Source organism: Cucumis melo, chromosome 1, assembly GCF_025177605.1.
Source record: "Cucumis melo cultivar AY chromosome 1, USDA_Cmelo_AY_1.0, whole genome shotgun sequence".
Lineage (NCBI taxonomy): Eukaryota > Viridiplantae > Streptophyta > Magnoliopsida > Cucurbitales > Cucurbitaceae > Cucumis > Cucumis melo.
In genome coordinates, this window is record NC_066857.1 from 5,086,369 (window position 1) to 5,098,264 (window position 11,896).

The 11,896-nt window shown below is 36.8% G+C and overlaps 1 pseudogene; it reads right to left on the reverse strand.

Annotated features, from left to right (window-relative positions):
- Positions 1 to 826: 826 nt before the first annotated feature.
- On the reverse strand, positions 827 to 9,838 carry LOC103500546 (chaperonin CPN60-2, mitochondrial-like; annotated as a pseudogene).
- Between the last annotated feature and the right edge of the window lie 2,058 nt (positions 9,839 to 11,896).

The following is an 11,896-nucleotide window of genomic DNA, read 5'->3' on the forward strand; positions in this document are numbered from 1 at the left end:
AAAAGTTTGAATTTTCCATACCATATGTCATAGAAACAAACTTGTAATAAAAATCATCGAAAGTCACGTGTAATCTAGTTATATATATATATATATATATATATATATTGATAGATGTAGGGTAATGAATTAAAAAAGAGAGGAAATGAAGGGGTTGGTGAGAGAGGTAATATGAGAAAGATATTGTTGTCGAATGATTGTCGAAAGAAGTGGAGAAATGGTGGGTCGAGGTATTTGGTTATTGTCACATTCTTCCCCTTTCTCTACATATTGCTTTGTCCCTCTTTCTTCATATACCATTTCTTGTGATAATTAATTATTATTTTCATCTTCAACAATCTCTTTATTATTTTTATTTTTTTTATTAAATAATAATAAAAAAAAAATCATATTCAACCTCATCTATAATTGCTTCACATCATTCTAAACCCATTTCTATTGCCTCCAATAATTGAATGTATTGATGATTTTTTGTTTTGATTTTTTAAATTCAATTTTGAGTTTAAGGATTTCAGGAAAGATAGAACACAAATATGTTGAACTCATACAAATAAATATCAAAAGAAAGGGTACTCATCTGACACACTATATTACAACAATTACAACAGTACTACACAAATGAAAATACGAAAAAGTATTAAACATACATTACAATGAGTGAAGTTAGAGAATTTGTGTTTGGAATATAAAATTGTGAGATGAAGTTACACTATAATTATAAGCAATAGATTAAATTGGAAAGAGTGGGTTTTAAACTAAAAGTAAAAATTAGTGATGGTGGAGAAATAAATTTCTTAATCAACGTAAAAAAAAGTAGAAAAAAAAATGAAAAAGTAAAACTACTCTATAAATGTGTAACTTCAATCGAGTTTGTCCTTGAGTTGTTTAGACTTGCTTTGAGAAGTTGATAGTTCATCAGTACATATGAATTTATCTAATGCTGAACATAGCTCAAATATCATCGCAAGTACAAATCCCTGCATTATGATACTATGGAAAAAGAAAAAGATATACGGGGAAATGTACCGAAGAAATTTCCACATTAAAAAAAGAACGTCTCAACATGCTGTCCTAATCAAAATTTTCTCAAGAACGTAATCAATTTGCAAATAAATGATCAATTGTCAGCAATCAGGGTCAGTACATGACCAGCAACTCTGGTTCAGTTTCAATAACCCATGCCTCCCATAGATGGTGTGGCTTCCTTCTCATCATTTGGTTGTTCGACCACCACGGCTTCTGTTGTTGTCATTAGCGAAGATACACTGCACATTAAGAAACCTTGTAAGGGAAAAGCTTCAATATCGAAACTCAAAGAGAAAGTGAACCTAATGCAATGCTAACGAGAAACTACCTTGCCGCATCTACTAGGGCGGTTCTGATAACTTTCAAGGGATCAATAATGCCAGCCTTGATCATGTCTACATATTCACCTGAACAAAGATATGTAGGAAACTGAATAAGCAGACGCTGCAAAAACTTTTGCTGTAAACCAAACAAAACGAAACCTTCCTAATCATTTTCAATGTCGTGGCAAGTAAATACAGACCTTTAGCTGCATCATATCTGAGTTCGTGGTTGTCCTGTTCTAGTAGCTTGCCAATCACTATTGCTCCTTCAACTCCAGTGTTGGAAGCAATTGTATAAATAGGCATCTGCAGATAAATTAGAGATAAATTTAATGTTAGATACCTATATTAGTATACCTGAACAATAATAAATCAAGATCTTATTCTTGTTAGCAAGTGTTCTAACATGCACTTGTAAAATATGAAGGTCACAAACTTCTTCTAGTACAATTGTGGGAATGGAGGCTTGAACCACACACCTCAAAGATGGAAGGTCATACCAATTCTCGTTGAACTAAGCTCACTCTAGCAAAAATGGTAGCACATCTAAAAAGCATTATTAAATTTCAGCACAGGGTGTTTATGAACATTATGATCCACTGATTATACAATGAAATATGACAGGTCAATTTAAATCATTCTTTAACCCTAATTGAACTAGTAGTGAAAAGTCCATAAGTTCGAAACCTTTAGGGCATTTTAAATGATTTGAACACCAATTTTCTGATCAAGACTATGTACGTTACTTGAAATTATCCACCTCAATCAAGACTATGTACGTTAGATGTTGCTATTCATGTATAGCTTCAGACTATACTTCTCAGATATGAAACAGTGTACGTGTGACAAAATGGTTAGAAAATGAAAAAGACAGAAAAATAAGAAAAATATATGGTCTCAATAATTCCAACTCTAAGATATGTATTGAAAGCAATTAACATGAGGTTACGTAGAAATCCGAGAACCGGGATAAAAACCACGATACTTTAGTTTTTATTATTTCTCTTATGAATAAATACAATAGGTACAAAGGGAGAGAATAAATAGAGTAAGAAAGGAAAAGATTTAGGAAAGATTTAGGAAATAAAATCTTCTATATTATTCTTTCCAAATATACTCTAAGGGCAAAGCCCTACTAATTCTAACACTCCCATTCAAGTTGGGACATAAATATCAATGAGTCCCAACTTGCTAACACAAAGGTCGAAGTGTGGTCTGAGAAATCCCTTGGTGAGAACATCAGCAACCTGTCGGCTCGAAGGAATGTATGGAATGCATATGCTTCCACTGTCAAGTCTTTCTTTGATGAAATGCCAATCAATCTCAACATGTTTAGTTCTATCATGTTGAACTGGGTTGTTAGCAATACTAATAGCGGCTTTATTATCACAAAAAAGCTTTAATGGTGTCTCACATTCCTGATGAAGATCTGACAAGACTTTCTGGAGCCAAATTTCCTCACATATTCCCAAACTCATAGCTCTGTATTCAATCTCAGCACTGCTCCTGACCACAATACTTTGTTTCTTACTCCTCCAAGTTATAAGATTGCCCCAAACAAAGGTACAATAATCGGAGGTAGACTTTCTGTCAACAACAGATCCTGCCCAATCCGAGTCAGTATGTCTCAATGGTCTTTCTATTTGTTTTTCTAAACATCAACCCTTTAGCAGGTGTATTTTTCAAGTATCTCATAATTCTGTTTCCAACTTCCATATGTTTCTAATAGGGAGCCTGCATAAACTGGCTGACAACACTCACAGCAAAGGAAATATCAGAACGAGTATGGGATAAGTAAATTAATTTACCTACAAGGCGCTGGTCTTGTTCTTTATCAACTGGAACTTGATTATCAGAGTTTCCTAGTTTACAGTTAAATTCAATAGGAGTATCAGCAGGACGACATCCCAACATACCTGTCTCGGTTAGCAAATCAAGAGTGTATTTTCTCTGAGACACGAAGATACCTTCTTTAGATCTGGCCACCTCCATTTCAAGGAAATATTTCAGATTTCCCAAATCCTTGATTTCAAATTCATCACCCATTCTCTGTTTTAGTTGACTGATTTCTGTTTGATCATCTCCAGTCAAAACAATGTCATCCACATAAACTATTAGAATAATAATCTTCCGTATCTTGAAAACCTTTGTAAATAAAGTATGGTCGGAGTGCCCTTGACTATACCCTTAGGATTTGACAAAGGTAGTGAATCAGTCAAACCATGCTCTCAGAGACTGTTTCAGACCATATAGGGATTTCTGGAGTTCACACACCTGCTGACCAAATTGGGCTTCAAATCATGGCGATGGGCTCATGTAGACTTCGTCCACAAGATCTCCATTAAAAAAAACATTCTTAACAGCCAGCTGGTATAGAAGTCAATCTTTGTTCATAGCAACAGATAGCAGGACTCTAACAGTATTCAACTTAGTAACCGAAGAAAAGGTTTCTGAATAGTCAATACCATAGGTCTGAGTAAATCCCTTTGCAACTAACCTTGCTTTGTGTCTATCAAGCGTACCATCTGCTTTGTATTTGAGAGAGAACATCTATTTGCATCCTACAGTTTTATGTCCCTTGGGTAGAATACAGATCTCCCAAGTTTTATTCTTTTCAAGAGCTTTCATCTCTTCCATAACAGCATTTTTCCATTCAGAATACTCTAGAGCAGTGTAGATATTTTTCAGTATTATGGTAGAGTCAAGGCTTGCTGTAAACGCTTTAAACTGTGGAGCGAGATTATCATGGGAAACATAGTTGCAAATGGGATGTTTAGTGCAGGATCTGGTACCTTTTCTCAAAGCAATGAGAATGTCAAGAGAGGGATCATACTCATCATATGATTCTATTCAGCTTCATTGTTACTGGTTTCTATTCTAACCTCAGTCTCATCACCACGGTTCTTTTTTTCCATATTTTCAAGAACATCAACATCAGACGACTTGTCATTCTCACTCATCGTATTATTAGTACAAGGTTCTGTAGGGTTTTCCATACCTTGGTCTCGAGGAGATTTGAAGTCTTGGACTGGAGCCAACGATTAACTAGTAGGGGACCCAACTTCCTTTCTGAAATTCCTTCTGTAATGTATTTTCCAGGGAACTTGGTTTGTGAGTAAGATTATGGGATGAGGATCAACTTTAGATACGGTACTAGGAGTAGGTTCAATAAATTCAAAGGTGTTGTTAGACTCTTCACTCACACTCTCCCCTTGAAGATGGCTAACAGGAAAGTAGGGTCGATTCTCACAGAAAGTAACATCCATAGTGACAAAGTATTTCCTAGACGGCGGGTGAAAACATTTATAACCGCACTGGTGAGAAGGATACCCAACAAACACACAAGCCTGAGCCCGAAGGGTAAATTTGGTCTGATTAGGGCCAAAATTATGGACATAAGCGGTACACCCAAACACACGAAGAGGAACCTCAGAAACAAGACTAGTAGAGGGGTAAGACTCCTTAAGACAATCTAATGGAGTCTGAAGGTGGAGGATACGAGAAGGCATTCTATTGATTAAGTGAGCGGCTGTAAGAATAGCATCTCCTCACAGGTATGATGAAAGGAAGTGGAAAGCATAAGGGAACGGGCTACTTCGACAAGGTGACGGTTTTTTTCGTTCGACCACTCCATTTTGTTGAGGAGTGTAGGCACACGAGGTTTGGTGAACAATCCCCTTAGAGGCTAGAAATTCACTAAGGTTACGGTTTTGGAATTCCCGATGATTATCACTTCGAAAAATTACAATTTTTGTATGGAATTGTGTTTCAATAGTATGATAAAAGTTTTGAAAAATAGATGAAACCTCGGATTTATCTGTGATAAGGTAGACCCAGGTAAGATGGGTATGGTCATCGATGAAAGTTACAAACCACCACTTTCTCGATGAGGTGATGACCTTGGAAGGACCCCAAATGTCGCTATAGATGAGGGTAAACGGTTGTGTAGGTTTATATGGTTGTGAGGGAAAAGAGATCCGATGTTGTTTAGCCCGGATATACACATCACAGATTCACAAGATAGAGAAGAGACATCAAGTTTAGAAAAATGGTGGGGAAATAAATATTGCATATATGTAAAGTTTGGGTGGTCCAGTCGAAAATGCCACAACATACAATCTTGTCCAGAAGTGCTAAAGTAGGACGACAGTAAACTAACCCTAGAGAAACTACTACAGGAGGTATGTTCATCAAAGATGTAAAGTCCCCAACTATGCCAGGTAGTGCCAATCGTCCTCCCCGAGCTCATGTCCTGAAAGTAAACCAATTCAGGTAAGAAGATAGCTTTACAATGCAACTCACGAGTGATCTTGCTTATAGATAACAAATTGTAAGACAGTTTAGGGACATGCACAACATTCTGAAGATCAAAACATCAAAAGGAACTATTTGTCCTTTGCCAACGATCGGAGCTAGAGAGCCGTTAGCTATTCGGATATTTTCATTACCGGCACACGGAGCATACGAGATAAAGTGTTCCAAAAAACCTGTCAAGTGTTTTGTAGCCTCGAGTCTAAGATTCAGTGATTCTTCCCATCAACGCTAATAAGCCCAAGGGACTGAGGCATACCTGACTGAGCAATGGCACCTAGAGTCGGAGTCTTGGTCTGGCTCGCAGTAGAACCAATTGATGAGAAGTGCTGGCAGGGGTAGTCTCACTAATGTAGGCACGTCCTGAATTCTGTTTCTCGTTGGAGGACCGTTTCTTACCTCCTAGGGGATGACCGTGGAGTTTCCAACACTGTTCCTTAGTGTGTCATTGTTTCTTGCAGTGCTCACACACAGGGATTGACTTTCCATTATTCTTGTCACTATCATGATTTGAGGATCAAGCGCTAAAGGCAGCGGAGTCTATGGTAGGGGTAGTCAGTACACCCATGGCATTAATGCGATCCTCTTCCAGGCAGACTTCAAAACACACTTCCATTAAGGAGAGAAGAGGTATTTGTCCGAGTATACGACCACAAACAGTATCAAATTTGGGGTTAAGTCCTGCAAGGAAGCCATAAACACAGTCAGCCTCTTCAAGTTTAGCATATTGTGTACTGTCATTTGGTGTGTCTCAAACTGTCTCTTTGCACAAATCCATCTCTTGCCAGAGGAAAGAGAGCTTGTAAAAATAGGTAGTCACGTCCGGGGTCCCTTGTTTGCAATTATGGACCTGTTTTCGTAATGTATACTACCGAGAGACATTTTGTCGTTTCGAGTAAAGGGTCTGAGTTGTATCTCACAAATATTTTGCCGTGGCAGCATATAGTAAAGGCTTTTCGATCTGTGGTTCCATACTATTAATCAGCATGGACCGAATAAGTGAATCGTCCCCTTTCCAAAGTCGTTCCAAGGCATCTCCTAGTAGAGGACGTACATTCTCTCCAATTAAGAAGCCGAACTGGTGGCGACCTTCGAGGAAGATCTTTATTGATTGGGACCAAGAGAAATAATTTTGCCCATTTAATTTTTCACTTGAAAAATTCCCTGTAGATGAACCCAAAGAGCCAGTTATATAATTTGACGGTAAATTAGAGAACGAAGTTACCAAGTTCTTGGAATACATCAGCAACTCGATTGGTTTGGAATGCGTCGAAGACTCGCCAACTTCAATGTCCGATCTGTTATGGGGTTGATCAATCCCGTTACCAGAAAACAACGGTTGATGTAAAGAGTCAACATACAGCGGATGCTTACTGTACAGATTTACAGTTGAGGGTTGCTGTCCGGAGTTCATAGGCAGTGCGTGAGGATGCGGATGGCCGGAAGGATATGACGGTTGGACATCCGACGACGCGTAGAGGGGAATGGGCTGCGCAGTGAGATGAAAAGACCTATATTTTTTTCTACGAGTACCTTCGCTATATTTCAAACTACGAGTACCTTCGGAGATCCAATCTGAAACTACGAGCACCTTCGATCCATATCTTCTCTTAAGGGCTAGTCTCAAATTCTTTGAACCTTCGCTTGAATTCAGAATTTCAGGTATTCATTTTTTCATCTTCCTAGCCGACAAGTCCTCACTAGTGCTTAGATCGTCTGATCTGAATATTCTAATATAACTTTCTCAAAGTCAAGTTTCGCGACGGAGCGTGGGCCCACGCGCCGGTTAGGAGTGGCGCATGAGGTATTTTTTGGTCAGACGGCGACGCGTACGGCTGCAGAACCACTCCCGTTGGGTAGATCGGCAGTTTCTGTAGGTTTTGGAGTAGTTTCTCTATGGTGGCGGCGACGGCGGCGATCCTGGCGATGGCAACGGTAGTGACGTGTTCAGTTTCGTTCTGGGTTTCTCCTAAGTTATTTTCTAAAGTTTCGTTATTGCTTTGCTCTGATACCATATTAAACTGCCAATTCACCCAAAAACTTAAGCTTGTGATTTAAGGCAAATTTGATTATATATCACCAACACTCCCTTCACTTGTGGGCTTGAAATATTTGAAAGGCCCAACAAGTGAAAATCAATTTTACCTCACTTGTGGGCTGAAATATTTTGAAAGGCCCAACAAGTGGAAATTAATTTTTAATTGGGGAGGAAACGACAATGCAGAGGCTTGAACACAAGACCTCCCTAGACCACCTGCTCTAATATCATATTGAAAGCAATTAACAAAAACACGAGGTTTACGTGGAAATCCGAGAACCGAAAGAAAAACCACGATACTTTAGTTTTTATTATTTCTCTTATGAATAAATACAATAGGAGTAAGAAAGGAAAAGATTTAAGAAAGATTTAGGAAATAAAATCTTCTATATTATTCTTTTCAAAAATACTCTAAGGGCAAAGTCCTACTAATTCTAACAATATGAAATATTAAACTATTTTATAGGAGGAAATAAGTCAACCAACTCAGATATATAATAAGTCAAATCAATAAGAAAACAATGCGAAAGCTGGTGAACTAAAAAAAAGGAATGTGATCCTGGTTTTGGCCAGACACCAAAGAACCACAGCCTATTCAAGACATCAGGGTATTGGCCAACAAATAGTGGAAGGCAAAAGAGCATTTTGAATTAACTTACTGAAATGGTGATGACTCCTTCCTTGCCTACTTTTTCCATGGCCTTAGCTATTAGCTCACCAATCTTTCGTTCTCCATTTGCTGATATAATTCCAACCTTAAAAGTATTAGAAAGTTAGAAACCTGGCTTTTAGACAAATAAATAGAAGACTATTTTGATCATTTGTGCAAACCTGTGCTATTTCTTCAGATGTGCTGATCATTTGCACTCTGCTTTTCAGAGTTGTAATAACAGAATCAACTGACATGGTAATCCCAGTCTTAAGTCCATAGCATTCACTCCAGAAGCCACAGATTTACATCCTTCAGTAAATATTGCACGAGTAAGAACCGTTGCACACGTTGTACCTGAAATAAGAAAAGAAAGAGCTAATATAAGTAGCTGCATCTGTTCCAAAAATTCAGACCATGTGAAAATCTCTCCTAAATAACTGAGCATTTTCAAGCCAACCAAGAATATGTAATGCTTGAAGGAAAGAACAGAATTTTCTATATAAATATATTTTAAAGACTCACCATCTCCTGCCACATCATTGGTAGCATTTGCAACCTGCTTCACCAAACTAGCCCCAACATTTTTCACTTTTATCTTCAAATTCGATACACTTTGCAACAGTAACACCGTCTTTTGTCACTTTTGGAGCACCAAAACTTTGCTCTAAGACTACATTACGTCCCTTGAAAGAACAAGTAGGAAAGAAGATTTCAGTCAGTAAACAACCTAAAGGAACGCCTGATCATGTGCATTCCTATCATGAACGCCAACTGACTTATTCTACACAATGATTAACTAAGAGTGCTCATCAGTAATTAAACACTAAAGTATGCGACAAATTAGATATAGGAGGTCCTGCAGTTACAGAACATGAACTCACTTTTGGACCCATTGTAACTTTGACAGCATCAGCAAGCTCTTCGACACCCCTAAGCATCAAGGTGCGTGCTTCAAACCCAAATTTAATATCTTTTGATGCATAATTCCTACTAGAGTTGAATCTAGAATTGATCTGAAATCCCACATTCGGGAATGATCAAAACAAAAGAAGTTAAGACGTTAAAGCAGGATGAGACTATAGAAAATGAATAAGAAAAGAAAGGGGGGGAAATACCTGGCGAGCAGAGTTCTTAGCCAACCTGGAAAAAGAAAAGAGGGGGAATGAGAAAGAAAGGAATGAGGAAGAAAGAAGTGAAATGATGAAAAATAGTACCTGGCTTTGGAAGCAAGGCCAGGGGCGAAGCGGTGCATGGTGGAGATGAAGTTGAAGAGTCGTTGAGATGGAGAAGAAGAGGAGAATGGAGAAAAAGAAGAATTTGAGTGTGTTAGGTGTTAGTTCAAGTGAGGTCTCTCCAATGGCTGCCACCAACTGGAACAGAGCATAGGATAGGGTTTTAGGGTGGGATTTGGGAAAATAAACTCTCTAATGTTAATTGTAAATTTGTAAAATTAAAAAGAAATTGAAGTAGATGATGAGTCTCTTTCATATACCCAATTGGGAATTTAGGTTACAAAAATGGTTAATTGCAATGCCAAATATAGGACAGTTTAGGGAAATTGTGATATGTCATAGGTTTAAAATATCAAACTGAATTTCTCAATTTAATGAAACAGCCACCACTAGGATCCATCTAATTTCATACTTACTCCTCAATTTTTATTTACCATATTTCTATATTTTTATATCAGAACAATTATTGAAAAACTATGAAGGAAAATAACCTTGTTTCAGAACAATTTAAAAAAATAACCATGTTTCTTTTTCTTTTCATTTTTCATATAATTTTTTTTATTTTTTTATTTCAATTTAAATTTTATTTTTCTTTCTTCAATTTTAAATTCTTATTTTTTTTCATTTAATACTAATGTATTTTTCTCTCTCCCACGAAAAAACCTTTTTTGTGAAAATCAATTTCATTCTTATTAAAACTTATAAAAATGCGTGTTCTTTTTATTTTTAAATTGATGAAATTTCTTTCAACTTTTTTTTTTAATTTTCTAATTTATGTTTACGTTAATTTTTCAATTTATGGATATTTACCGTTGTAAATTTATTTGTTTTGTATTAATTGAAGGTCGTAAAATTTTGGTAATTGCTTGTGATTGGAAAATAATTAAATATAAAATAGAATGTCTAATAAAATAATTTAAAAATTTTCATTCAATGAAAAAAAGTCAATATGTTCCACAACTTGGACGTCGACGATTTCTAGCTAGTTGTCGTCGTTGACTCTGCACTCTTGATTGTTGTAGTCCCTCACGATTCTCTTGTTGTTGTTACTCATCTAGTTGCTCGGGTACCATTGTTGGTGCTTCGTAGTATAAATATTCGTTATGTTCTCCACAATCGCGCTCGTGACCGTGCATGTATGAAGATGATGGATCGGTCCCTAAATCATAGTATTCTTGCCCAAAGTTTGATGATGATGGATCTGCCTCTGAATTGTAATATCTTGTTTTAAAGTCTGAAAATTAATCGACTCCTGAATCGCAACATCCCGTTTCAAATGTCGGCATCGTCATCATTGGACTAACATAACCAGTCTCGCTTTGTATTTGTGTCACAAGAGGCACTTCTTTCACGTGTTGGTCACTTCCAATTCATCAGACTCTTGCACTTGAGCATGTCTCCTTTGAATTGGAGCAGGTATAATAGATACATTATACATATAGCATATGTTCTCCACGTACTGCTCGTTATCGTTGCATATATTTAGGACCTGTTGTGGATCATTTGCAAACGTTCTGAATTCTACTATTGTTCAATCTCTGTGAAATATTAAAATGAATTAGAAAGCATTCAAAATAAATTTGTATTAAAAATAATTATAGAATATTTATATGTGTACCAGATGTCCTACAGCACCTCCCGGTCGAGTGATATAGAGTCTGGTAATATTTTTGTACCAATGGATATATCTTTGAGTTACATACACATCAAATTGCCCAATTGGAGGTCCCATAGCAATAAACCTTCTGCGACTTAGCCATTGTATTACCAAATTGGCAACTTTATCAAACCAATCAACAATCTTCAGGTCAACGTTGTGCAAAAGTGGATTATTATTACAGTCACGTGGAACATCTTGTTGAAGACCAAAGTGTCTAAGTGTTTAGTCAGAATGATGCCACTCACCGATGTGAAAACATATGAGAGGAGTAATTGTCTGTCATATGTCGTGATCGTTCGTACAGAAATGTGGCAAACTATCCATGACAGCTTTGTACGGCTCTCAGATAATCTGAAACACAACATATGATATGAAACAAATAATATTAAAAAAATAATATGGAACTTAAAATTCAAGTTCAGCACGACGTACCTGAACAAGTTGAAGAAGATCAAACATGAACCTATATTAAGAGACTACATGTGTAGCTGACCTGGTCACACAAAATTAATCTCTCCATCTGTATTGTTAAACTAATATTTCAGACTTTAAATGTACTATGTATAAAAAGTTATGGTTAATCTAAATTAAATTAAAATAACATACCTTAAATCATAAGCTTGTCTGTATAATTGATGGGCATTGACATGTAGG